Source organism: Microcaecilia unicolor, chromosome 4, assembly GCF_901765095.1.
Source record: "Microcaecilia unicolor chromosome 4, aMicUni1.1, whole genome shotgun sequence".
In the NCBI taxonomy this organism is placed as follows: Eukaryota; Metazoa; Chordata; class Amphibia; order Gymnophiona; family Siphonopidae; genus Microcaecilia; species Microcaecilia unicolor.
In genome coordinates this window covers 101305321-101330291 of record NC_044034.1, presented here as the reverse complement: position 1 = coordinate 101330291, position 24971 = coordinate 101305321, and the positions used below count along the sequence as shown (strand labels likewise).

The window sequence follows — 24971 nt, the reverse complement described above, 5'->3', positions numbered from 1 at the left end:
TTTTACTATGTGTTTTTGCCTCCAACGCAATCTTTTTTTCGAAGTCCCTCTTAGCCTTCCTTATCAGCGCTTTGCATTTGACTTGACATTCCTTATGCTGTTTCTTATTATTTTCAGTTGGTTCCTTCTTCCATTTTCTGAAGGATTTTCTTTTAGCTCTAATAGCTTCCTTCACCTCACTTTTTAACCATGCCGGCTGTCGTTTGGTCTTCCGTCCTCCTTTTTTAATACGCGGAATATATTTGGTCTGGGCTTCCAGGATGGTGTTTTTGAACAGCATCCATGCCTGATGTAATTTTCTGACCCTTGCAGTCGCTCCTCTAAATTTGTTTTTCACCATTCTTCTCATTTTATCATAGTCTCCTTTTTTAAAGTTAAATGTTAACGTATTTGGTTTCCTATGTATACTTACTTCAAAGCTAATATCAAATCCAATCATACTATGATCACTGTATCAAGCGTTCCCAGCACCATTACCTCCCGCACCAGATCATGCGCTCCACTAAGGACTAGGTCTAGAATTTTTCCTTCTCTCGTCGGCTCCTGTACCAGCTGCTCCATAAAGCCGTCCTTGATTTCATCAAGGAATTTTACCTCCCTAGCGTGCCCCAATGTTACATTTACCCAGTCAATATCAGGGTATTTGAAATCACCCATTATTATTGTGTTGCCCAGTTTGTTTGCGTCCCTAATTTCCTTTAACATTTCTGCATCCGTCTGTTCATCCTGGCCAGGCGGACGGTAGTACACTCCTATCACTATCCTTTTCCCGTTTACACATGGAATTTCAATCCACAGTGATTCCAAGAAGTGTTTTGTTTCCTGCAGAATTTTCAATCTATTTGATTCAAGGCTCTCGTTAATATACAATGCTGCCCCTCCACCAACTCCATCCACCCTATCACTACGATATAATTTGTACCCCAGTATGACAGTGTCCCACTGGTTATCCTCCTTCCACCAGGTCTCAGAGATGCCTATTATATCTAATTTTTCATTTAGTGCAATATATTCTAACTCTTCTATCTTATTTCTTAGGCTCCTGGCATTCGCATATAGACATTTCAAACTATGTTTGTTGTTCCTATGTACATCATGCTTAGTACTTGACAGTATTAATTTGCAATCTTTTGTCTGATTTTTATTTTTATTTAAGGACACCTGATGTACTATGGTCTCTTTTGAAACCTCACTATCAGGATACCCTATCTTCCCTGTTTTGGTGATATTTTTGAAAGATACCTTATCCCAAACCATGCGCTTTTGAGCGATTGTCAGCCTTCCTGCATTGCCTGCTAGATTCTGTTAATGCTGTGGTACAAAGTTTTTAAAAATAAGTGGAAAAACTATGGCGATTAGTTGATAAAATTTGCTTTTTATATTTTTATTTTGCCTAACACTAACTTACAATTCCTTCTTTAAACCCCAATCTTTAAGTTCCCAAAGCACAAAGCAAAATAGCATTCTTTTTGAAAGAATAAACAATTGATTCACTTTTACCCGTTCTACACCACTTAGAGGGGCATAATCGAATGCGAACGCCCATCTCCATGGGCGTCTATGTCCGAGAACGGGTACGTGAAGGGGTGGGACAGACCGTATTTTTGAAAAAAATGGGCGCCCATCTTTTTTTTTCGATAATATGGTTTGTGGCCGGCAAATGCATCGAATTTGTGCAGATTTGAGCTGGGCGGTTTTGTTTTTCAGCGATAATGGAAACCGAAGGTGCCCAGCTCTAAAACGAACAAAGCCAAGGCATTGGGTCGTGGGAGGGGCCAGAATTCGTAGTGCACTGGTCCCTCTCACATGCCAGGACACCAATCGGGCACCCTAGGGGGCACTTGTAACAATTAAAAACAATAAATAAATACCTCCGAAGTCCATAGCTCCCATCCCTTGGGTGCTAAGCCCCTCAAATCCCCCCCCCAAAACCCACTGCCCACAACTCTACACCATTACCATAGCCCTTATGGCTGAAGGGGGGCACCTACTACTATTACTACTATTTAACATTTCTAAAGCGCTACCAGGGTTACGCAGCGCTGTACAATTCAAACATAGAAGGACAGTCCCTGCTCAAGGAGCTTACAATCTAAAAGACAGGTGTACAGTCTAGAGACAAGTGTCCAGTCAAGGACAAGTGTAGAGTCCGACTAATAGGGCATACTATATTTCACGGAAGGTTAGGTGCCGAAAGCAGCATTGAAGAGGTGAGCTTTAAGCAGAGATTTGAAGATGGGTAGGGAGGGGGCTTGGCGTAGGGGTTGAGGAAGATTGTTCCAGGCATAGGGTGAGGCAAGGCAGAATGAACGGAGCCTGGAGTTGGCAGTGGTGAAGAAGGGAACTGAAAGGAGGGATTTGTCCTGGGAGCGGAGGTTACGGGCGGGAACATAGAGGGAGATGAGGGTAGAGAGGTAGTGAGGAGCAGTAGACCGGGTGCATTTGTAGGTAAGGAGGAGAATCTTGAATTGAATGCGGTATCTGATCGGAAGCCAGTGAAGTGACTTGAGGAGAGGGGTGATGTGAGTATATCGGTTCTGGCGGAATATAAGACGTGCGGCAGCGTTCTGGACGGATTGAAGGGGGGATAGATGGCTAAGTGGGAGGCCGGTGAGGAGCAAGTTGCAGTAGTCAAGGCGAGAGGTAATGAGAGCTTGGACGAGAGTTCATGTGGTGTGCTCAGATAGGAAAGGGCGAATTTTGCTGATGTTGAAGAGGAAGAAGCGACAGGTCTTGGCAGTCTGTTGGATATGGGCAGAGAAGGAGAGGGAGGAGTCGAAGATGACTCCGAGGTTGCGGGCAGATGGGACGGGAAGGATGAGGGTGTTATCAACTGAGATAGAGAGTGGAGGAAGAGGAGAGGTGGGTTTGGGTGGAAAGACGAGGAGCTCGGTTTTGGCCATGTTTAGCTTCAGGTGGCGGTTGGACATCCAGGCAGCAATGTCAGATAAGCAGGCCGATACCTTGGCCTGGGTCTCCGTGGTGATGTCTGGTGTGGAGAGATATAGCTGGGTGTCATCAGCATAAAGATGATACTGAAAACCATGAGATGAAATCAGTGAGCCTAGGGAGGAGGTGTAGATTGAGAAGAGAAGCGGTCCAAGGACAGATCCCTGGGGAACTCCAACAGATAGTGGGATGGGAGTGGAGGAGGATCCATGAGAGTGTACTCTGAAGAGTAGTGGATGCTTGGAATGCCCTCCCGCGGGAGGTGGTGGAAATGAAAACGGTAACGGAATTCAAACATGCATGGGATAAGCATAAAGGAATCCTGTGCAGAAGAAATGGATCCTAAGGAGCTTAGCCGAGATTGGGTGGCAGAGCCGGTGGCGGGAGGCGGGGATAGTGCTGGGCAGACTTATACGGTCTGTGCCAGAGCCAGTGGTGGGAGGCGGGACTGCTGGTTGGGAGGCGGGACTGGTGGTTGGGAGGCGGGGATAGTGCTGGGCAGACTTATACGGTCTGTGCCAGAGCCGGTGGTGGGAGGCAGGGCTGGTGGTTGGGAGGCGGGGACAGTGCTGGGCAGACTTATACGGTCTGTGCCCTGAAAAGGACAGGTACAAATCAAGGTAAGGTATACACAAAAAGTAGCACATACGAGTTTATCTTGTTGGGCAGACTGGATGGACCGTGCAGGTCTTTTTCTGCTGTCATCTACTATGTTACTATGTTATATGAGGACCTACATGTGGGTACAGTGGGTTTTGGGGGCGGTTTGGAGGGCTCCCATTTACCACCACAAGTGTAACAGGTAGGGGGGATGGGCCTGGGTCTACCTGGGTGAAGTCCACTGCACCCACTAACAACTGCTCCAGGGACCTGCATACTGCTGTGATGGAGCTGGGTATGGCATTTGAGGCTGGCATGCAGGCTGGAAAACAAAGTTTTTAAAGTTCTTTTTTTTTTGGTGGGAGGGGGTTAGTGACCACTGGGGGTGTCAGGGGTGGTCATCCCCGATTCCATCCGGTGGTCATCTGGTCATTTAGGGCACTTTTTTGGGACTTGTTCGTGAAAAAAAGGGTCCAAAAAAAGTGACCCAAATTCGCGCTAAAAACGCCTTTCTTTTTTCGATAATCAGTCGAGGGCGCCCATCTCTCCTCAGCCGATAAACACGCCCCAGTCCCGCCTTCATCACGCCTCCGACACGCCCCCGTCAACTTTGCCCGTTTCCGCGACAAATTGCAGTTGAAGACGCCCAAAATTGGCTTTCGATTATACTGATTTGGGTGCCCATCTCCGGATGTGGGTCGAAATGTGGGTGCCCATCACTTTCGAAAATAAGGCTGCTGGAATACTAGCATAACCTGGCATTGGTGTACCTTACATTTAGGCAGCCACAGTTATTTATTTATGCATTCAATTTTATAGCCCTTGCCCCGACCACGCCCAGAATGGGTTACACACATACATTCATAATAAAATAACACAATACAAACATACCAATAAAATTAAAAAACAAAAATCAATCTGCCAGCTTAGAGTAAATCAGCCCATCAATTTCCATTAAAACATCAGGGCTTGTGGAACTCAAGCTTACTCCACTCCGTGGCTGTTTGAGAAGTTGAGTCAAACAGCCGAAAATTTGGCCATTGTTGGCTGTGGAAAAGAGAGATTTGATATGAAGAGTTGACACATCTTTAAAAGCTAATTAAAGAGCTTATCTAAGCTGTGCATACACATATATGAATAAAAATTCTTTTGGGAGGCTTTTTAGCCAATGATGACTGCATGAACTCCCAGAACTGTATGGCTCCGTAGCCAGTAAGGAATCAGTTCAGGCTTTTCCTCCCATTTTTTGAAAGAAATTGGGGAAATAGAGAAAATTTGATAACTTTATTTAAATTTAATATAACTTAACCAGGAAGGTGATGTACACATATTTGGGGAGGATTATTGTAATTTGGATAAGATTATTAGTTTTCTCAGGCCCAAAAGGAGAGAGTTGGGGCAGAAACAGTATTTGAACATTAGCTTCCCTGGTTCTCTGAAAAAGATTGAAGCTGGAATGAAATCAGATCTCTCCATATGGCAGTGGGCAGCAGTGCTATTGAGACATCGGACTGGCCTAGTCCTATTCTTATATCCTTCCCTAGCCCAGTCATGGCCGGGACAGTTTGTGTTTGTGATGGGGACCCACAGACTGTGATTCCCTCCAGAATCTGGCATGCATGCATGCCTGTCAATTCCATCCACTAGGTGTCACAGTTTAGCAATGGCTGGGATTTCCTCTCTGCAGGAGATGGGGAAAGCCCCATCTGGAGCCTCTCCTGCTGGCCCAGTGATCAAAAGCCAGGCCTTGGAGTCCAACCAGGTTTACTAATTACTCGAGTTTTCCACTCGAGGGTTTCCTTTTCTTTCAGTCTGATCACCACCTGTTCTGAGTATTTTTGTCTTTCAGTTCATATTCTAGATTCCAAAACTATTTTCTCAGTAAATACTTTGATTCCAGTGCATTAAAAAAAAAAACCCACCTTTGATATGCATGTATCTTTCTTTTGTCCATATTACAGCTTCTTGGAAGGTTAGATTAAGAATCATTTTCTCCAGAAGTATCAGTGAGCTGATTCCCTGTTCCAGCTTACATCTCCATGGAAGTGCAGAAACCTCAGCAACCCCATCACTGCTTACCATTTCTTTACCCCTTATGATACTATGGCTGGGCTAGCCAAAGTCCTTGGTCCCCCTCCAGAATAGGGTATCAGAGCCCAAATCCCTTCCTTTCACTCTGTGATATGATGGCTGGGAATCTTCTCTTTGGAGATTGGGCAGCCAAGGGAGCCCCCTGCAGACTGGGAAAGCAGGAGTAGTGGTGTTGCATCAGAGTGTCATGGTGGTGCCTATTAGAAGTGGCACCGGTGGACGGACCTAAAATAAATGGGAGGCTTCTTTTTGGCTTGGGCACTTGGTGCCTTCATCATTTGGCACCCTAGGCAGGTACCTATTTTGTGTATTCCTAAATCTGGGCCTGCCTAAAGGAGCAGCACACATAGGCTGGTGCTAATCTCTATCAAAAAGGGTGGAAAAAGCCAGGTGTTAACCCAGTTTTAAATTGACAGTAGCAATTCTTTGTTATAACCTTGGAAGAAGGAGAATCCCAAAGAACAGAGGCAAGGTAACAGAAAGCAGCATAATGAGCTATTTCAGCTCTAATCTGGGTTGGGGAGGAGGGTTGAGGGAGGGGAATCACAAATAGGTTTTCATTCAGTGATCCTAGAGAGCAGATCACAGTTTGACATTACTAATAGCTTAAGATAGTACCTGTAAGCAAAATATGAGCATCAACTTTTCAATTTTATCCAACCAGCAATTCTTACAGCAGTGCTGCTCCTTCAAAAGAGGAGTAACATAATCAAATGTTTTAGTCCTATACAGAGGTTTCATGGCTTTGTTCTGTACAAGCTGGATTCGTCTCATATTAGTTGTTGTCAGACCTGCATAGAGTGAGTTGCATGTGCAGGGACTTGGCGTCCGGATACTTGTTGATGACTCAATTTTGAGACTAAAGGACAGCAGAGTGTCTAAAATAATTCCAAGCAGGTAGTGGTTTCTTTGATTGAAATTTATGTACCAGCTAATATAGGAGGTATTGGTATGATCAATTTTCTCCTGATAAACAAACAGATCTTTATAATGATGATTTATGGTTGTTAAGTTATTTCATCTTTGAGAAGTCATTGTGAGGTTGTTTCCGTTTCTTTTTAAGAGGAATTCCTACACCCCTTGTAGGTTTTAGCCTAGTTTTCCAAAGGGATGCTGATGCTGACCTTATAAAACCATCATTTTGGTAGTAAAGTCTATTGTCGCTCCCCTTTCCCTGCAATAACTATGCATCTAATTTCATTCAAATTTTTACCGCTGATAGTAGAGCAACCCACAGTGCCTGGCTCACATTTTTCCTGTGTTCCTGATACCCCTGTGTACTTAGAATTTGTTTCTTTATAATCTAAGGCAGCTCAGATGTTATAGTGCATTTACAAATCTGCCCAGCCATTGGTCACTGTCTAATAGGCCCCTGATCATGTGGTCTGAAATGCAGCCAAGTTGAAATCTCAGGAACATAAGAACACATTATGATGTCATTCAGGATTTTAAAGCTACCTTGTCATTGGTCAACACTGAGCATTTTGAAAGTTGCCCTCTCATTAGTTAGTAGTCATAACAATATGTAAATTTATGTACCTTACAAAGGTAGTCAGCATCACGAAATGTTCCCATTTTGTATATAATGAAAAATGTTCTTGTATATAATGAAAATGTGTTTTCTAGTGTGAATTTAATATATATTCACAATTTTATGTTCTTTAGTTGAAGATAAAGAGCAAAATGTATAGTTACCACTTTTGAATATGATATAGATAATACAGAAAGAATACTTTACCTAAAAAATTCTCTTGGGTACATTTTTTTTAATTTCAAAGATTCCTAAAAAATGATTCATGTAGTTTGGATCCAACATGGTGGAGGGTTAAGATGCACATTCTAAGTTCTTTGGATGGCCCTGATTTAGAAGAATTGACTAGTATGGGGAAGGATAATGGATGCTTTCAAACTTATCCTGCAGAGCCCTCACAGAGATCTTCTTTTATTCAGATATCTTTGGACCAGCTTCTTAGCTTCAGCATTGCCATGCAAGAGCTCCTATCTAGAGATGGGCTAGCAGTTGGAGCCCCTGTGCTATTGGGGCTATATGTGTCCCTAAGCTCAGATGATTATACTGTTCCAGCACAGCTGGTATGGCATTGAATACCAGAACAGCTGCTGTTGACACTGAGATTAGAAGTTGCGGCTCCATATGCAGTTACTGAGGAAAGCAATGTTGCCTGCTCCATGAAAGACCAGTAGGGACTGAGAGATTGTCTAGTAAGCCTCTTGGAGACCTGTCTGAAATATCTATGCCATCTGGGGGAACTGCTAGTGATGGGGCAAGAAAGAAGAAAAGCAGTGATGAGCTACAGCTTATGGATGAGTGCTACAGCTGAAACCTTCAGAAGTTATATAGGGTAACCTCTGGACTGCCATCTCTAGTATGGAGGAGTCCTGAGCTATGCATTTGGATTCATTTCCGAAACGTGATCTTGTTAAAGATAAGCTAATGATACAGAATAAACTGGTGTATTTAGAGAACTATACAAGAAATTGACTTTATGATTCTTGAATGTTTATATATCATCTTTGGTCTTGACAGTTGATATTTTGAAGAGATATTATAGAGAAGACCTTAAGGCTTTTGTTGAGTCCATGCCCCTGATTACCAGTCCTTCTATCTACCTTTGGAGCTTTCATTTGGACAAAAGAGTTTTTTTATAAATGGGGATCATGGTCCTAATGTGGAAGACTCCTCTAGTTGAACCTGACGGGGATAATGTCTCTGGGTGAAATCATGAGAAACTCTATTAGTGACCTCTATTAGTGACCTTTGCAATTGATCTGTATAAATTGAGGATGTGTGTTTTCTGAGTCAAGAGATATATTTCTTGTGGCAACTCAAATAAAAAGTAGGTTATTTTTAATTAACAGGCAAGAGATAGTTGCTTTAGGGGCTACCTTTAGCTTAAACTTTCCTTGTGTATGTCAAATACATTTTGAGGGTAACATTCTTTTTTTTTTTTTAATCCTGGTTCACTTGTAAAACTTTCTGGAAAATAGAATTAGGCCTATTGAGGTGGTGACCAATGGTCCTCAGTAAGTCCCTTGAGGTTAGAAGTTACCAGATAAATGATATCTTACATATCTCGCTCCATATTTCTTTGTATTATTTGTGGTAGAAATATATTAGATGATGCCAGCTCCTATGTGAATTAGATCCCCTACTTTGTCCTCTTAAAATATATGGTGTCTCAATTAAATGTAGGATGGAAAAAGGAAAGAAGATTAGTCCCCATAAATGGAAGAAACCCCTCCATAAAGGAAGCGGTAACAACCAGGAGGAGAACAAAAGAACTCAAAGAGTCTACCGTGGTTTCAGTTATTTTGTTGTGGTATCCAGTAGTCTGGGTAATCACATTGACCCAATGCGGCTGTGTTCGGCATAGTCTGCCTACATCACGGCTCTAGGACTGTGATTTTTGCCAGTTTGTATAGAATTTTTTTTTTAAAGAAATAGAAATGTTTTGAATGAAAAACACCCGTGTAGTTTTTCACGGAGCATCAAGTGTATGTGCAATATGAATACTGAATAGATATGGATTGGCTGGAGTGTAAATTTTAAGGGGTTTCGACCTTAGCTTCAGAACTTAGTAGAAGAACAGTGCTGGGCAATCTTCTACGGTCTGTTCCCTGAGAATGGCAAGGACAAATCAAACTCGGGTATAAAGTATCACATACCATGTAAAATTAGTTTATCTTGTTGGGCAGACTGGATGGACCGTACAGGTCTTTATCTGTCGTCATTTACTATGTTACAGTGTTCTGATGTATATCTTGTAGACTCTGAATGCTCCGTGAAAAGCTTTGGTGGTGTTTTTCATTTGAAGCATTCCCTTTTCTTAGGAAAGCATACCATTTGGCAGGATCAGTCCTCGATTAAATGTATGCATGTTTTCTTTTTGCCTTTTGGATGAATAGATATTTTTTTTCTTTTAGATGTAATACATTCATGTTTCTGGAAGCAGGTGCATACTTATAAATTGTTTAACACTCCAGTAAAAATAAAGTTTAAAAAAATGATTCATGTGTGCAAAGACAACAAAAATGTGTCTTGCATTATGCACTGAAGTAATGCATAGACTTAAAGAAGAAACACATCTGTTGTCATCCTTCTGACGCATTGAATGAACTGTTAAACTGATTTTCAAATGAGCATTTTATCAGTGTTTTTCATTTTCAATAAATACACCTTCTCACAAATTTTGCAAGAAGTCACAAATCTTCTCACGCACATTGCGTAAATGAGTGATAGGTGTACATTTTACACAGAACTGTGAGGCCAGCTCTTATCTTTGGAAAACATAGGTGTGGTTCTTTTTGTCAGTGTAAGAGATATTTACCTTGTCACCTATATGCCTGTGCCTCTTGGAGGCATGTTTCCCGGGTTAGTGCAAGAGCACCTATGGTTGATGCTAAATCCTTCTGTCGATACATGTCTAGCAACTCAACAAGGGACTCAATTTACTTGGCATTGGGTATTGGTTCAAATTGCCACCCATTTTACTGGGCTCAAAATCCACTTGCAACATGTCCTGATATTATGCTACATTATGTGTGCATTATCCTGCTTGTTTGATTTTGATTGCTGCAAGATACATGTTGCTAGTAATTTTTAATGGTGAATTTGGCACTTTCTCCTCTTTATTGCACAACACTTGATTTTAGCGAAAAGGCCAAAAAGCAGTTTTTCTCATCTTAATTGGGGAATATAACCCTTTTACATTAAAATTACCATGCTAATGAGAACCATGGATTATAAATGCAGCTATCAGGGATTGATGGCTCTGTGCAGACCCCTAACTGAGTATTTTGTACTACCATGCTATAAATGCATTGACCAGTACAATGCCGGATCTCTTCCCGTAGTCCCTTGATTACTGGTGGCATGTAGCAGACAGTTTGCTCTCCATCTTTCTGACCCAGATGAATGCTTCAGGAGCTGGCCACTCATTAAAACAGATGAAAAAGAAAAGCTCTCCTGCCCCCTCCTTCCCCACCCCACCCCCCACCGAACAAAGCCAACAGGTAGGTAGAAATCAGTAGTGTAGATTGAAAGCAGCTGAGTTCATTAATGAGTGTTGGTTTTACTTGGCTATGTTCTTTTGCTATAGCTGCATCAGTTTTTTTTTTCCATATAGACCATGAGGTGTGGTCCTCTGTTGATGTCAGTGGTTATAAAGAACTGCCACAAGAATCAACCTTTCTAAGGCACCTTTCCTCACTTGAGCTTTGCATCAGTCAGTTCTTTTCCCTGATAACAGTTTGTTCTGTGGAGTGAGTGACCTTCATATAATGCATCTTTCTTGTGTGAGGATTCAGTTCTTGCTTTGTTTCTTGCTTTGCCACAGCCTACTTTTCCAATTAAGGAGTTTAGGATTCAAACATGCAACTTTCTGACTTCAAACTAGGTATTCTTCCACTGAACTAACAGCAACCATCAGAGCTGGGCTCAGTAGTGTACCAAGGGTGGAGCGGTGGGGGCGATCTATCCCTGGTGCGGCCTGTCTGCTCCGCCGGTCCCCTGCTTCTCTGATGTTACTTCCTGTTCCGGGGCAGGGGACTGGCAGATGTGACAGCCGTGCGACTGCTCCTTGCAGCCCCTTGCTAGGAGGAAAGGTGATGGGGGTGATGTGCCTTGGAGGGGTGGCACGCCTCGGGGGGGGGGGGGGGGCTGCAGTGGTGACCTGCCCTGGGTGGCAAGCAAGCTAGGTACACCACTAGCTGGGCTAGTAGGGAAGGGATTCTGGATTTAGCTAACACCTGTTTTTTTTTTTTCAATTGTAGCCCCAAGGTGTGTTACCTTCATGTACAGTAGGTATTTTTCTATCCCTAGAGGACTCACAGTCTAAGGGTGTCTTTTACTAAGGTGTGCTCACATTTTTAGCACGCGCTAAAATTGTGGGCGCACTAAACATTAGAGACGCCCATAGGAATGCATTGTCATCTCTAACATTGAACATGCCTTCAATTTTAGCGCGCGCCAAAAATGTGAGCGAGCCTTAGTAAAAGACCCCCCTAAGCTTGTACCTCAGGCAAAGGAGGGTTAAGTGACTTCCCAAGATCACAAGAATCTGGAGTGGGATTTGAACTGGGATCCCCTGGTTCTCAGCCTGCTGCTCACTGCTGTAACCATTAGGCTACTCCTCCACTCCAGTAGAAGAGACTCCTTGTACGTTAAGTTTGTCCTATTCATCCCCTTATTACTTCACACTGTAAAATTCAGATATAAAATATGTCTCTGGGTTAGTGTTCAAACAACTTAGGTTATGGCTGCCTCAGACTTTTAAAAACTTTTAATTGCAGAAAGCTGTGTGAGACTTGAGATGCAGCTCATAAATTGGTATAAAACAGGTTTTTACCAGCTTTGCTGTCTGTTGTCTATTGTTTTGTGAGTTGCTATATTAGGAAAAGAAACTGCTTTTGGATATTGGCCTAGAAGACAAGATGGTATCAGAGCACTGTAAGGGTAATTGTATAATAGGGAGTCTAGGAGCTTATTGTATAAAGGAAGAAAGGTGCCTACTTTTCTTTATAGAGAACTAGCCATGGTATATAACAGCCACTAGCTATTAAGCCTGTTAAAACGGGCGAGATTTGTAATTCTCACCTCCATGTCCAGCAAACCTCCTCTCTCCCCTGCCCTCCCCTCCCTCGATCCATTTCCAGCAACCCTGATCTCTCCCCTACCCTCCCCCCATATCCAGCAACCCTCCTCTTTCCCTTAGCCTACCCCCTGTCCACCAACCCTGCTCTCTCCCCTGCCCTCCCCCCATGTCCAGCAACCCTCCTCTCTCCCCTGCCCTGCCCTCCCCCCATGTCCAGCAACCCTCCTCTCTCCCCTGCCCTCCCTCCATATTCAGCAACCCTCCTCTTTCCCTTGGCCTCCCCCCACCCTGTTGTCACCCCCCTGCCCTCCCCCCATGTCCACCTACCCTCCTCGCCGCCGCGCCGGGCCCCCTGCACTGACATGAGAGCGCCTCTCACCTCCGTGTGAAAGCGCTGCAGGCTCAATATGGAGGGGGGAGGGAGCGGCGGTGACAACGTCGGGGATGGGGGAGAGTGGAGGTTGGTGCACCAGCGATGTTCCTTTCCTTCATCTCCAGGCTCTCCAGCGGCAGCGGCAGGCTGGCAGCACCCATTTCCCTCTCTGTTCCGCCCTCTGACGTCATCACATCTTGACGCGAGGGCGGGACAGAGAGGGAAGTCTCTACTGCGCATTTGCGGGTGAGTCAATCACTTGTCTTTTATATGTTTGATAGTGCTAGTGGAAGTCATAGCATCTAAGTTTTGAAGAAACATATGTAGTTTACATCATGCTGTATATGCATAAGTGGGGGCCAGTGGTGGGGCACCAGGGGAGGGACTGCTCCCCCAAGCAGACCTTGGACGGCGACGGCACCTACTTTTCAGCCGGTCCGTCGCATTTATGCTGTGCTTGCATCTCTCTGCACCCCCTGGCGTCACAACCTATCTATGCTTCTGGTGGGAGTCCCATTTGTACTCTGCTCAATTGTATGCTCCCCTTGCAAATATATGCAAGTATTTGAAGAATAGCTCTTAGGTAGAAGTTTCGTATTTACATGTGTATGTGCATACATACCAGCTTAAATGACATCACTCTAAACATTTACACATGCACCACCAAAGGACACAAAAAATCGGGCACACAGGAGTCATGTGCATAACTGAATTAGTTAATTGGTGCTAAATTGGAACTGACTACCAATAATTGGCATCACCAAGCATTAATTGGACCTAATTTGTAGTTGCTCATATAAATGACTTATGCCCCTATTTTATAAACTTATTAGATTCTATAAATGGCGCTGAAAAATGTATGCTCTGAGCGCTACTCTATAATGGATCCACATCCTTTATAGAATAGTGTTAAGTGCATAAATGATGTCTAACTTTAGGCGCTGATCGAGTCTATTCTGCAACAATCCCCTGGATGCTATATATGGCGCCTAAAAATCTGTGCAGAAACCGAAGCATATTCTATAACAATGTGCATAACTTGGTTAACTAGCTAATCAGCTCTGTTAATTGGATGTTAACAAGCAATTATCAGCATTAATTGGCATTGAGATTTACGTGCACCACTCGCTAAGTGTAGGTGCGCATAAATTCTAAGTCACATAGTTGAAAAGGGGGCTTGGCCAGGGGGCGGGATGTGGGCATTTCTAAAATCTATGCACATTATTATAAAATACACCCGATCTATGCCTAATTTCGACGTTGGGATTTACACCAAGTAAAACGTGCCTAAATGGACGCGACCAAATTTAGTTTTATGGCGAGCCGCTTGGCGTATTCTATATACCGTGTGGAAATTTAAGTCTATTCTATAAAATTGAGGCATACTTTAGAGAATACACCTAGGCGTAATTTTTTTCTGCACGGATTTTTCAGGCGCCATATACAGAATCTAGCTCAATGTGTGTAAATTGTGGGAACACCTCTGGAAATTACATGCCATAGGAATTCCACGTACAGTGTTATAGAATATGATGATGTGCATATAACTCCAGGGACTGGTGGTTGGGAGGCGGGGATAGTGCTGGGCAGACTTATACGGTCTGTGCCCTGAAGTGGACAGGTACAAATCAAAGTAGGGTATATACAAAAAGTAGCACATATGAGGTTGAGCAGACTGGATGGACCGTGCAGGTCTTTTCCTGCCGTCATCTACTATGTTACTATGTAATTAAATCCAATAATTGGTTGTTATCAGTGCCGACTGGCTCATTAGTCAAATAACTTGCACTGATTTGCATGCACAACTTTATTTGGACTTTGCTCACACTTTTTTTCAGTAATAGCTCAAGGTGAGTTACATGCAGATACACTGGGTATTTCGCTGTCCCTGGAGGGCTCACAATCAAAGTTTGTACCTGAGGGAATGGAGGGCTAAGTGACTTGCTCAAGAACACAAGAAGCAGCAGTGGGATTTGAACTGGCCACCTCTGAATGTCAAGACCACCTAGTAGTGCTCTGCTTTGTCTTGGCCTTGGATTTTGCAGAGAAGTGCTTTGTGTTGAGTAGTGCTGGTGGGATTACATTCAAGGTGCTTGTCTCGGTGTAAGAATACACAGATTTGTCTCAGGCACACTCACAGGTGCCCAGCTCTGGCACACAGATAGCTTTCCTCCTGCTGACAGCCTCTTCCAATTGAGTTGGCACCCAGACTTATCTGCAGGGAAGCAGTGACTTTTTTCTCTCTCCATGGCAACAGCTTGAAGTTGGGGAAAATGCAAATTGTTAGAAACTGATAATGTACAGAAGAATGCTTCCTGCAGATTTTTTTAAAAATTAGGACACACTGGAATATATATGTTGTACTACTGATGTAGTTTCTTGGATCATATTAAAGGAACCTTCTACTTATGACATGATTCAGATCAGTGATATGCTGGAAGAGGCTCCGCCCTTTAAAATGCACAAATAGTCTTTGGTGAATATAGTAACATTCAGTTCTTCCTCTGTTTTAAGCCTTTCTTATACAGCTACATAGGACAACAATCAAAATTGTTGCATTCTGTCACTTTACTGAGGACTGAATCCTCACTGAGTAGCAGGGATGGGCAGTTGTTTAAAATGACTATAGGCACATTTTTCTATTTGTATTTAGTGTGCACTCTTTCCTGAGGGATGTGCATATTTGAACTACTGCACGTGCATGAATCATTATGCATGTGCACCGTCTCAAGAAAGAGTGCGCCTTCTTTAAGAAAAGTGCACATTGTCCCCCAGATTCTGTATATGGCGTCCACATTTGGGCACGATCCTGAGATGGACACACAAATTCATGTCCTAATGAGTCATTAATGAGCAATAATTGGCACCAATTAGGATTTGCTTGTGCATCTGGCTATGTGCTATAGTGTAATGCTTGAAGATTTATTGGCACACGAAATGACTCGACACAACGTTGTGTTTTGGCCGAAAGGTCTACATCAGGAGCCTGTATATTTGCTAACAAATTAATGTCCAGAAGTAGCAACAATAAATTGTAGTGGTCTTTAAAAAGACCGTTGCTTTAAAATTTTTTGCAGGATCGCGAGCAAGGCACTACAGTGCCTCACTCGCGATCCTGCAAAAATTAGTGTGCATAGAGATCCGTGCCTAAATTCAGGCATATTCTATAACAACGCACGTTATTCACAGCACTTAACAAGCAATAATGAGCTCTAATTGGAAATAATTAGAATTTACGCACATAACTGGCTAAGCATATTCTGTACTGAACTGCGCCTAAATTCTCTTGCATGCAGTTCAAAAGGGTCATGGCTATGGGCAAGGAAATGGGCATTCTGTGGGTGCTCCCAAATTTACATGCGTAGTTATAGACTATGGCCCAGTGCATGCAAATCTACGCAGAAGGATTTATGTCACATTTTCATTGGTGTAAATGGACGCACATAGTTTTAGGCGCTGGGATCTCAATAAAGGGGATTCTATATATCACGCCTAAATCTAGGCACCGCTTATAGAATACGCTTAGTTGGAACTGTTTACCGTCCGGAATTTTTAGACGCCTTATATAGAATCTGGCCCATAATGTGTACAGCACTTTAGTAGCGCTATAGAAATGATTAGTAGTAGTAGGTTTCAATAGGGGTAAGACTGACACCCAAGGTTAGAGTGCAGAAATCGGCACTAAGCATGGTTCTGTAAAGGATACATGCCCTTCATAGAATTGTGTTTAGCCCTGATCTTTTCCGGCTCCCAGTTCTGAGCGCCATTTATAGAATCCTGCCCTGTGTATGCAGGGGATAAATATCTGAACACAAACATTTTGTGGGTGCCCAACCTCAAGTTTCTAATTCTTTGTGTCGAGGGCAGTTTCCAAAGCAGTGTAACTGTGCTAACATGGATTAATATGCCTTGATTAGATGATCTATAAAGTGCCCTCTTTAGCCCTTCTGCTCCTCAGTTCTTCTAACTCAGCTCATGGTTCACATTTATTCGACATACAGCATATTCTAATTAAAATCATAGTGGTTACAAATTATACACATGATCAAAGACAGATCCAAAAAGGACTGTGTTAAAATACAGTAATTTGTAAAAACTAACACTAGTCAAAAATTTTAATTTAAGGAATAAGACTAGTTAGACAAGATGTGCCGGTACTCAACATCGACATTACACCAACAATAAAGGCTAAATGGCATAGTTTAGCTGAATAATAGTCCATAAGCCCTTTAAAAAATACATTTTAAGGTAAGCTTTAAATTTAACAAAACAGCAAAACAGTCCTCTTATCTAATGATAGAATGGTAATGTATTCCATGACGTAGAGGACATTACCCCCCTCTCCCCCTGGAAAAAAAGAACAGTGAGTGGTATCAAGACAGCTCTTTCGATTAGAAGAAATAACTTTTCACAAACTGCCTATGTAGGTCAGGGAGGAGAGTGGCTTCATTTGTATTTCTGGAGTTGTGTTTGTCCATATGTTTGGTGTTGCTTCTGAGGTGTATTTTATACGTGCTTTGTATCCTGATGAAGATGGAGGTTTTCCCTTCAGATTGGAACTGGCACCTTGAGCCTTCATTTGCAACTAAACCGGGATTTTCCCCCTTATTTCACCTCCCCATGCTAGTTTGCTCATTGTAGTGATGGCCCTGAGCTGGGGCAATGCACACTGGGGCTCTTTGGTAACCCTGCAGTTGTAGGCCCTGGCACTACTCACTAGGAGAGCAAATCTGTAACTGTACACCTATATTTAGTTAACTTACTTAATAGGTGAAATGCACACCTATAATTTAGGTGCACGTACTTATGCCAGCCATAAAGCTGGTGTAAATGAATCTGCCTAAATTGCTAGAACATATAAGACAATTTTAGTATTCTGTCATTTACATACATAACTGTGTGCCATGCCCATACACCTTGCCCACACTCCTTCAACTTTCAGGCTACCTACCATCATAAATACCTGTAAGCACCTTTTTTATAGAAACATTTAGGTGGAATTTCGGCATTTATGTTAGAGCTGTACTGAATACAGTCACAGGAGAGAGGGTATATTAGCATATAAGCATACAACAAAAACAAAAAAAAGCAACACTAGACCTTCAGGAAAGAGAGAATAGCCGTCCTTTATTGTGAAGAGACTGTACTGAATAACATATTTTACTATTAAGCTGGATACAAATAGGAGTGGCCTACTGGTTAGTGCAGCAGGTTGCGGACCTGGGGGATTGCATTCAATTCCTGCAGCTGCCTAACGGTAGTCAGCGGGTTGAGATCCTGTGGAACCAGGTTCAATTCCCTCTGCAACTCCGTGTGACCCGGGGCAAGTCACTTAGCCTCCATTGCCCCAGGTACAATATACTACTTATATTGTGAGCCCATTAGGTACAGTGCCAGTACCTGTAAAGAAATTGTAAACTGCTTAGGTTTAAGCAGTATATAAATACTGAAAATAAATAGATAATGAAAAGTATTATTTGGCCGAATACGAATAATGGGCACTGAGCTTTAACATAACAAATAGAAGCAACGTGAAATCAGTGATCAAGTGTTTACCTCAGTAGGATTTAGCACAGTAGAGCCCCGGTTTATTTGTATTTAAATTACTATTTGGCAAATACGAATAATGTATTTGAGGCTCTATTTGGGGTCGAGTTGAATCGAATACGGATATTCGGTACAGCTGTAATTTATGTGCATATGTGAACATCTAGATGTATATATGCTAGTCATATATGTGTGTATTTGTCACATAAATTTTAGTGGCCTTCTTTATAGAATTACTCTTATGGAGTCATGATAGAATCACCCTATCCCCACCACCAGGGGCTGTGAATACTACCTCTACAGCATCCCCAGGTGATCCAAGGACTAAAAAGACCTGTCTTAGGGATCAAAACTAGGGACTTTGCACATGGCAGTATACGTATTCTTTTAACTGGACTGTGAGAAGGCATTCCTGGAGGTTTGTTTAAGCTGAGGGAGGAGAACAGCAAAGGTATCTTGGGTTAATTTGTATTTATGTAATTGCATCTGAAGCCAAAGAACAGTATTATCACAGATAAGCAAGGTTGAAAGATGTAATTGTTTATTAAAATCTCGATGTGGTCACGTTTCACCCTTGGGCTATGTCAGGGGCACGAACACACAGAAAATCCAAGGGTCAAATTGCCAAAACTTGTGATTTCTCTTTTGTGCAGGATGATGACCAGGTTAGAATTTAAGATGGCACTAGGAGTCAGGATTCACATTCCAGTTTCTGCATATTTAGTTAATTAGGATCAACAAAATTGGCAGGCACCATTTTATGTACATACTAAATGAAAGCTAAAAATAAAGAGCACATATTAATGACACAGAAGTAGAAACTGTCTTCAGAACAACCAGTCTCTGCCTCTCGCTCTTTCTCATACATCCCACGTGTCCTCTGCCTCTCTCTCTTTCATATCCTACTTGCTCTCAGCCTTTCACTTTCTCACATTCCACCTGCTGTCAGCACGCGCACACACACACGCACGCACGCACACACACACACACACACACACACACACACACACACACACACACACACACACACACATCTTCTCCCCCTTCCCCTCCCATTCTCAGAGAGCTTAATGATTTTGCAGTCTCATGAGATTGAGAGTTGCAAGATCAACAGACTCTTCGTGATCTTAACAAATATGAGATCCTGCAACATTTTCTAAAACCCTGTCTGATGTTGGGACAAAGTACAATTGTATTACAGTTTTGATGTCACCTCAGTAAGGCCAACACACAGTCCCTCCACTGCAAAACACTAGGCGCAAACTTGTGCAAAAACACAATCAGAACTTTACCATACCATAACTGCACAAAGGGGGTAATTGTCACTAGATCGGTAAAAGTTAGCCACTGGGATAACACGCGTTATGTTGGATTCTATAATGACAATTGTGCATGCAATTACCGTTATAGAATACTAACAGAAGTCTGTAGTTATGCACCTAACTTTAGATACCAACACTTATGCTAGCCAAATTGCTGGTATAAAGGCTTGTGTGGTAGTTAGGTGGAATTCACTCTGAGGAAAAGGACATTGGAGGCGAAAATTGTATCTGAATTCAAGAAAATGTTTTGACAAGCACATGAAGACTCTCAGAGAGAGGAAGAGATAGTAGATGGTATTGATGAGTAGACTGGGTAGGCCATATGGTCTTTATTTGCTGTCATTTTCTATGTTTCTCCCTCCATGGAGAACAGAAAGTGGGAGAGCGACCAAGGATATCAGAGACTGGAGGATGTTCTTAAAATGAAAGTTTATTAAGAGTTTCGAAGACTCAATGTCCATCATCCATCTTCCCTCTGCATTCTATCTGTCCTGTCCAGCATCTCCCCTTTGTGTCCTTCTCCCTGTCCATCCCCCTATATTCAGCATCTCTCCTCTGTATTCCTGTCTTGCCCTGTCCAGCATCCCCCCTCTATATCTCAATCTCTTTCCCTGTGATCAGCAAGAGAGTCAAGTGACTTGCACTAGCTCATGAACAGCCACAATGAGATTTGGACCCTCTATTCCTTGGTTCTCAGTCCACTGTTCTATTCATTAGACCATAGGTTCCCAATATGTGTTATACAGTACATACTTTAAGGGATACACAAGATATTAGCAGAGGGTACGCCATTCTTTGGCAGCACGCACCAGCGTAATTCAGCTAGCAACTGACTCTCTTGCCTCAGATACAAACTTAGGGGGCAATTCTAGAATTTGGCACCAAGATGTAGAAGCTGGAATGAGGTGCACAAAGCTGCGTTGGCACACCAAAATGTAGGTGTGCCCACTTAGGATTGGTTAATGGCTAGTGTACGTTGGCATACCTAAGTGCGCCATGCAACATGTGATAGTATTCTGATAGTATTCTATATGTTGGCCCACGTCGTCTGATGACACACCCATGGTTCACCCATACTTCACCCAGTATGTCCCCCTCACAGTTACGCATGAAGGGGGAGATTCTATATATGGCGCCTGAAAAATCCATGCAGAATAAAATTACATCTAAGCGTATTTATTTATTTATTTATTTATTTATTACATTTATACCCCGTGCTTTCCAACACATGGCAGGCTCAATGCAGCTTACATAGTAACAATTTACAAAGTCTCAAGAAGAATATACAATTTGTGGTAAACGCAAAATGAATGGGGTTAACGGATAAGTAACTTGAACATGGGAGGAATAGGGTGCAGAAGGAAATGAGCGTTGGGAGGTAGGCGTAGGAAGATGGAGAGGAATGGATATGGGGTAGCAATAAGGATAATGGGAAACATGGTCAATGTATAACAATCGTCAATAAGAATCATGTGGGCAGGCTTTGGTTAGGTTGAATCGTTAGGGTAGGCTATCTTGAAGAGATGGGTCTTCAGTGCTTTCCTGAAGGGCAAAGGCCGTTAACGGTATGGATGGGTCTTGGTAGAATCTAAAGTACGCCTAAATTTTATAGAATCAGCTTAAATTTCCATGCGGTATATAGAATATGCTGAACACCTCTCCACGTGACCAAATTTAGTCATGGACATTTATGCCAAGTAAAAGCTGGTGTAAATGCTGGTGCCAAAATTACACGCGGAGCAGGTATATTCTATAACCCTGCGCATAGTTTTTCAGAACACCCACAGCCATGCCCCTTTTGAACTGCATGCGTTAGAATGTGGGCACAGTGAGTTACAGAATGCACTTAGCGAGTTACGTGTGTAAATTCTAATCAGTGCCAATTAGTTCTCATAATTGCTTGTTAAGCCCTGTTATCGCTGATTGGCTTGTTAAGCCAATTAAGTTACGAACATTCTTATAGAATATGCTTGGATTTTTACACGGAACACTGGGAACGATATATAGAATCCAGGGATAAGTGACTTTAGCTTGTATTTTATAGAACAGTTCCTAGCACATAAATGTCAATTATTGGCTCCTCTGATGTACATACGTGCTAGCATTCTGTAAAGGGGCCAGATTCTGTAAATGGCATCTAAAATTAGGTGCATCCAAAAATAGCACTTAGTGCTGTTCTATAAAATTAGGCACAGTTTATAGAACAGTTCATAGGGCTGGGGAATGTGCCTACATGTAGATGCGGCTATGTACGCCACTGAAAACCTGGAGTAAATAGTCACACCTAAATATAGGTGTGTTCCCCAGAATTCTATAACTACACGTGTAAATTTGAGGAATACTCCTGACACACCCACACTCCTCCCATGGCTGTGCCTCTTTTTTAGCTACACACGTTATAATTTATGCTCGCCTCTTTTTAGGATATACATAAAAAGAAGCATGCGTAAATTCAAATTATTGCCGATTAGTAATTGGTTGATATCAGCCAATTATCACTGATTGGCTAATTACTCAAGGTGCACGTGTAAATTGGTCACGACTCACTGTGCCTTATATGGAATCTAGGGGTTGATGCTTAATTATACAATGAAGGGTTAGACTGGCCCTCTGGGGTCAGGAACATATTGACTGTACTTGAATGTAACTCTGCTTCAGTTACTACTGAAAAATATGAGCTAAATCCTTTACTATCTGTCAAAGTGCAGTCTTTGATATGCTTCTTTATATAAGGTGAACATATTTCTTAAGTACTATTATTTGAAAACTCATCAGTTCAAGAGCAATAATCAGTTCTTCATAAACCTATGCCCTAAATCCTTTCTGCTTTTCTTAATTCCGCCTTCTCATTGACCTGGACTCCTCTACCTTTTACCTTCCCTTGTAGCTAATTAAACAATCCATTTTTTTTTCTTGGCAGGCATGCCACTAATTTGTTGTTTGCTAAAGCAGTGCGGTTTGGTTAAAATTCAAATAACCTGCAAGCAAAGCAATTAAAACATCCTTTTTCCCCTCACCTCCCCTCACCCTCAAAATAAAGAACTCCAAGGAAAGGCAACCACTCCAGAGAGATCTGCTTCAGGGGATGTGTTAAATATCTCAAGGAGGGTGATTGGCAAACAATGAGGGGAAAGGTGTTGCCATAGAAATAGGATATAGGAAAATTATTTCCTTAAAGCTGAGTACAAATGTTTGGCTTTAGAAGTTAGGATATCGTCCACGTTTGTTTTCCTTTAATATGGGGATCTTAATTTATGTTTAACTAATTCGCACTTAATGAGCATGGAAGAAATTATCTCAGCTGACTGTAAGTGTGCAGCTTTTGCATATTTTCTTCATAATTTTTCACACAAAATGCCTTCCTGCTGTCAGTTGATCATGCTATGTGATTGTTTCCTTTTAAGAGATTCTCTTATCCCACTCATTTCTTCTTCAGCTTTCCCCCTTAAACGTCAAAGGTCCCGTTTACCAAGCTGTGGCAAAAGGGGGCCGGCGCTGGCATCTGTGCATGTTTTACATGCGCGCTGAGGCCCCCTTTTACCGCAGCTGGTAAAAAGGAAGTCTCGCTTTCCTACAGGAAAGTGCCGGGCGGCAAGTAAAGCACTTGCCACTTGCCCATTTTGGGGGGAAGGGATCCTTTACTGCCACCCATTGAAGTGGCAGTAAGGGCTGCCGCTTTAACCCAGTGGTAACCGGGCAGCGCGCAGCACTGCCTGATTACCACTGGGTACACTTCGGTGCTACAAAAATAAATACATTTTTGTAGTGCTGGAAATGACAGCGAGCTAGGGGTGGGAAGTACCGCCAGGCTGCTGTGGTAGCCTGGTGGTACTTCCTGTATAGCGAGCAGTAAGCCCGCATTGGGCTTAACGCAGCTTAATAAAAGGAGCCCCTAGTTAGCACAGTGTATTGAGAATCTGAAAACCCAGAGTTCAATCCTGCTTCTCCCACTGATGCTCATTGTGGCCATGGGTAAGTCACTTCACCCTCTGTTACTTTGGGTTCAACTAATAGAATAAGCCCTGTTTTAGAGGAAAGTAATATAGTAATACCTCGGCTTTCGTTGACTTCGGTTATCGTCGGTTTTGGTTTTCGTCAATTTTTTCCGCAAAAAATTTGTCTCGGATTTCGTCGGCATGCCCACGTGACCTCGCTTCTAATTTTGTGAAAACAAAGGGCAACTACGAGTCTTCAGAAAGGTAAATGCCATGTTAAATGTTCATTTATTCTTTACATTAGTCTTTTACTACTGTATATTCAAATGGAAATAATTGCCTCGGTTTTCGTCGGTTTCGGATTTCACCGATTGTTTTCGAACGGATTATCGATGAAAACCGAGGTATCACTGTACTACAAATGTAATTCTCCCGAGCTCAGATTTAGAAGGCTGATGGATGTTGTTTTTGACCCGAAGGAGCTGCAATTTGTCTCTGGTTACCAGTCTTTTTGTCATCAGTTAGGGCTCCTTGTACTATGCTGTGGTAAGTAATAGCGCGTGCTTACTGCAGCTTAAAAGGTCTTACCGCTGAAAGTGCTGAGGCATCCCATGGTAAGTTCTAAATGTGTGCGGCAAACCTTGCTCTAAAAAAACATTTTTGATTTTTCTGGGAGAGGTCGTGTCTGGGGCAGAGAGTGGACATTTCTGTGCTAATCAGCGCATCTACATGGTTGTGCATTAAGGGTCCTTTTAAAAAAAAAATATTTATTTATAAATGTACATCTTTAAGTCAAGGATTTACACTTGTTACTGAAAAGTGTTTTAACAATCGAAGTAAATGTAAAGAATGTTAAGTAATATTACACACAACCTAAACACTCAAGGCCACATTATTGGAATCCAAGATTAAATGAAAAAATGAGGAATATAAAGTAAAAAAAACAACCCCTATGAGGTAAAAATTGCACCTAAGAAAGGGCTGGTAATTATTAAATGATTCTAAATAACCTCCTAAAGATCTTTTAGACACGACAAAAGATGATAAATGAGAGAGTTCCATAAACACATATTTAACTGCATTATATCTTATTATACATTTACAAGGAAATCTTAAAAAGAATGTACCCCCTATTTGCAAAACTGCAGGCTTCAAAATCAAAAACTGTTTTCGCCTTCTCTGAGTTTCCCTTGAAACATCAGGAAAGAGCAGAATTTTTAAACCTAAAAATAGCTTCTCTCTGTTCTTGAAGAACATACGAAATAACCACTGCTTATCAGGTAACAAAGCCACGGTTGCTACCAATGTATCCGCCGTGGCTAATTCTGATTCCGAGGTGTCCAGTAAAGCAGATACATCAAGGGAACTTTGTTGTTGCTGGTCTGATATCTTCCTCTGCAAATAATATACTTGAGTGAAAGGAGGCAAGTTCTTGTCAGGTATTCCTAATATTTCTTGCAAATAACGTTTTAGCATTTCCAGTGGTTTCACCATTTTGACCCTTGGAAAATTAATAAAATGAAGATTGTGATTCCTCATATAA

General features: G+C 42.2%; 1 protein-coding gene across 1 annotated transcript in view; it reads left to right on the top strand.

Annotated features, from left to right (window-relative positions):
- Window positions 1-24971, top strand: part of DGKH (diacylglycerol kinase eta) — a 676008-nt gene that overhangs the window by 46265 nt on the left and 604772 nt on the right.